The sequence below is a fragment of the Mus caroli genome, chromosome 1 (genome assembly GCF_900094665.2).
Source record: "Mus caroli chromosome 1, CAROLI_EIJ_v1.1, whole genome shotgun sequence".
Lineage (NCBI taxonomy): Eukaryota > Metazoa > Chordata > Mammalia > Rodentia > Muridae > Mus > Mus caroli.
In genome coordinates, this window is record NC_034570.1 from 61,345,977 (window position 1) to 61,350,908 (window position 4,932).

The window sequence follows — 4,932 nt, forward strand, 5'->3', positions numbered from 1 at the left end:
ACACTAATAAATATATTACAAACTAACCTAAAGGATGCTTATATGTGTATGGACTAAAGATATAAATATAAACTGATTTCATGAAATATCAGAATAAAATATTTCATAATGATTTTATGTCAATTTACTTGGAATACCGAAATAATTCCATATAAGCATTCAATTATTAATATAGACTCAAAAAATCACAAAGAAATCCACAAAACTGAAGGAGAGGTAGGTAAATTCTGAAACAGATAAAGCTTTCTTGGTCACTCCTCATTTTAGAAATGGATCCCGAGTCACCATTAATATGAACACAGCACCAAAGGCTCCTGGAATTAAGTTACATCCTTATCAGGGCAGCCAGTAGCTAGTGCCACTTGGATAATTCTTTCAAGCTTTCATTAACAATGTGGAAGAAATTTTGCTTGAATTATCATGTTGAAGTTCATGTCTCTCATTTGTACACAGGACAGTGTCTTTTAGGTTTTTTTTTCCTTTGTCTTTTGATGGCCACGTCATTTTTCTTTTACCCCAGTGAAACAGTTTCTTAAGATTGTATTTGCAAAATACTACAACATATACAGTTGATGCTAATCACGACTTAGGAATCAGTCTCTAAAACAGTGCTTCTGAATTATGCTACATCTCAGCTGTTTAGGAGACTTGTCTCCATGATGCAGTGGGATTGGACACAGGGCAGAAAGCTAGTAGCTAGTTTGATGTCACTGGCATCTCAGAGCCATGGGGGAGCATTTACTGTGGGACTGTGATACTGAATGACTGTTGCTAAGCACTGTTAAAGAGAGAGACGCATACACTTAGATCTATTAACAGAATTTAAATGAAAGTTTGAGTGTCAAGTGGCATTCTTGGCAGTAAAGACATAGTTACCTCCAGCATCCGGAAGGCAGACAGCACTTAAGGCCAGGAGTGGATGCCTACTGTAAGACTGGCAGACAGTCAGAGAGGCAAATTTGCCTGTGGGATTGAGGATACACATCAGTTTCCCCTATACAAATGTTAATTAGTGATATTTTACTTTTCCAGTTTATTGATTATGATGTTTATTAAAGTATGAATATGTATTATGTCTGAAATTAGGTAAATTTAGACATGTGTTTTCCCTTTGTGATACCATGAGCATAATCATGATAATCAACATGTTATCACCTCATCTAACTTCCCTTGTGTCCCAGAAACTTCTTCCTTCCTGTCTCCTTCCATCATAGAAAAAAAAATTTGACTAATAAATTATATTATCCAGTTTTATATGGGCATAGGTGGAATTACCTACTGAATATTGACAGACCTGAGCTTTCTGTATTGTAAGTGAAAAATAAGTATATAGCAGAGAGAATACTGAACACAAGAGGCAGTGAGAACACGTATGCAGAGAGAATACATTTTAGATGATACAGTTTCAGCATCATGGATTGCTGGGACATAGTATGAAAAGATTGCTTAGCCTGAGGGTTTGATGTAAAATAGATGTGGTACAGGACAGGACATCATCAGTTATGACTCACCATCGAGAGGAAGCTTCTCGTTTCCCAAAGACTGACTCTGACTTTAACGCAATATATTTCCATGATCACCATAGCTGATTCACATTCCCATTGAATAACATCTATCACAATTTGTGCTCAATACAACTCTTTTGCTGTTTTAGAGCTGGTACCAGGGTGAAAATGATCAATGTCTGGATGAGGTCTTCTATCCTGTCTTCCCACTGAATCAGCTACCACATAGTTAATTCCCAATGTGTATTTTCAGTGAATGATGTGGGAATTCCATGGACACATGCTAAGCTTGAAGAATTCATGCTGTAAGCACATATCACAGTCAATTTGCAATCATGTGAAGTGGGCCCTGGAGATAGAATAAAATAGAACTCCATTAAACTCTTCTTAATCTCAAGGAAAAAAATAAACTGGAGCATCCTTTTTATCCTAGCTGTGACATCTTTTGAGTACCTTGAAGAAGTAGCAGTTTGTTTTAAAAAACGATTATTATTTTTGAGAATATTGTATATCTCAGTGTGAAGAGGTGGCATGGGGTTTGTTGCTGCTGATGTCTTCTAGTGGTCACACTGTTAGACCTTAATCATTATATTTATTGTGCCTTGTCATATTGTTAGAATAGTTTTCTATCTTTGCCCCGAGGTGTATAATTAAAATTGTTATTGCAAAGTAGGAAAGGAGGCAGAAATCATAACAATTCCCAGGCATTTTCTTTTATCTAGCTTTCATTTTCAAATCTCAATTTTCATGTATTGGTTGTTATTAAATTTTAATCCTTGGTCTTTTTCTTGTTAGAGAAAAAAGATAAGGAGCAAAGGTAGTTTTGATTTTTATTCTTACAAATTTGAGTTTTGTATCTACCAAAAACAGATGAATTGCTTAACAGTCTTTGAAATCACCCAAAATACATATCTATCTAGAAATGTAGACTATTCTCTTAAATGGAAGAGAGGCATTTGAAGATTAGTTTGGATGTAGTTGGCTCCCAAATCCAAAAAGTAATGTCTTAAAAAATTAAAGAGGAGGAGAATATAGACTCAGAAAAAATGTCCATGCATATATGAGAGTTGGTGATGGAGTTAGACTAACATACTCACAAATACCCAGAACCACTGAGTAGAGAGAAATACTACTTCTCTAGATCCTTTGGAGGGAGATTGTTTCAGCCAATACCTAAGTTTTAGACTTGATTCCAGAATTCTAAGTGATGTACAGTTTTGTGTATGTGTTCTATTTGGGGGTGTCAGGTATCTGGTTTGGTAGACATAGGATGTAAGCACAGTTTTTTATACTAGGGATCGAGTACAGCAGCAACAGGTGAAGAGAATACAGGGTTAAAGTTCACTCTGGGAAAGATGCAGCAGAGACAGGTTCTGTTGCATTAGAGCATATGAGAGCTGCTGCTGACAGAATGCTGTTGGTGGAAGGGGGAATATGAAAGGTTCATAATCTTCCCTGGTGAGGTCTTGGAAATAGAAAATATGTTTACAGAAAACTGTGGGGAAAACGACCTGCTTTATTATAGCATTGTACTGAATGTCATTCTGCCACTGGGTGGAAGGCGGGGGTACAGGTGGTGCACTAGGCTGTTCATCAGAGGACCTTTCCATCAAGCTGGTGGAAGCACAGCCACCTTTCTCTTTGCTGCTGTAATGAAATCAGGTATTGAGGAAAGAACTCTCCTGTAAAAAGGAACCAGGACATGATGGTTAACAAACCTTCTATCTAGGATTCAAAAGATGCCCAAATTCAGAGATTCAGTTTTGGGAAAATATGATATACAGAGAGGAATGAAATCATTATTGGGCAACTTTTTTGCCGAAGAAACGAGGATTAGGGTACTGATAAATTTGCTGGGTCCTCTCAGCAAAAGCCATGGCCTATACAAGACAGACTTATGAAGAATGTACAATCTGGTGACGTAGATCTTCATGACATACACAGCACCCTCACATGTTTGGAATTTTATACTAGCAGAACTACTATAATTATACACTGAGCAGAGTGGGGACCAGAGCAAATAAAGGGAAGTTGTCAGTCTCCCAGCAATAGGCTGACAGAGCTGTCACATGGCAGATATGTGTTACTTCCAAGGAAAGAATGAAATTACTCTACGAGCAAACCTTTTGCTGCAGAGGCCAAGGCCATTAGCCCAAAGGCAGAGGTTTGAGGTACAAAGGCAGAGGCAGAGGTAGGTGGCTTTGTAGGCCAGAGGGTAATGTGGTTGCTGGCACCCCAGATACCTCAGAGAGCAACAGAGCCAATGGCCTAGAGTGGGAAGTCAGGTGCCCCAAGGACACAATATTTACTAAATATATATATATATATATATATATATATATATATATATATTATATATGAAAACATGAGAACAAAATACCTAGGGAAATGCTACAGTCTTGAACTAAAATTATACAAAAATGTATCTAAAAATTCTTGTGTAAGTCATGTCAGATACAGAGCAGTATACAAGATGTGGCGCTGACCTTCTCTTAGAGAGCCTGGACTTGCTTGATTATATGCATGATACAGGAGAGAAATTGTAGGAAGCAAAACTAAAAACAGGCTACATCCTACAAGAAAACATGCATTAAATAAACCAGAGGAAGAAGTTGTGTGCTGTAATGAAAGGGGAGGGTGCTTGTTTTTGTTATTACTGATGTGAAAAATGATACAAAAGCATGAGGGGAATACAACAGATGGCCCAATGGGTAACAGAACGTACTGTGCATGCATGAAGACTTGAGATCAAATCCCAGAACCCACTTAAAAATCTGGACTTTTGTGTAGTTAGCTAGGCAAGATAATGTTCGAAAAATTAAGAAGTGTATATGTCTAAACTTAATGATGGAAGGAATACCAGCTAGCCCTGAAATGGCACCCACTATATATAAGATTCTACTTGTTTAATTTTCACAACAGTATTAGGAGACGGCTCTGTCATCTGCATTTTCATAGAAGTAACCCAGGCATAGAAAGGGTCAAAGAAGTTGCTCAGGGTCATAGAACTAGTAGGTGCTGATGCTGGCGTGTGAATACTTCTGGCTGTCATGAGATTGCAAACTCTTTAGATTTATTTTTTTTTTCATTTTTTGTGTATGAGGTTTTCCCTACATGTGTTTAGATGTACATTTGTACCTGATGCTCAGAGGCCAGAGAATGTCATCAAATTTCCTGGAGATGGAATTACAGGCAGTTGCGAGCTGCCTAATAGGCATGTTAGGACACAAACTCAAGTCTTCTGTATAGGCAGTGAGTTCTTGCAAATGCTGAGACATAACTCTAGACACTGCACTGGAGATGCTCAACCACTGACCATTATTGTGTGAAAAAGAGATTATGGTACATTTACACAATGGAGTACTACTCAGCTATTAAAAAGAATGAATTTATGAAATTCCTAGCCAAATGGATGGACCTGGAGGGC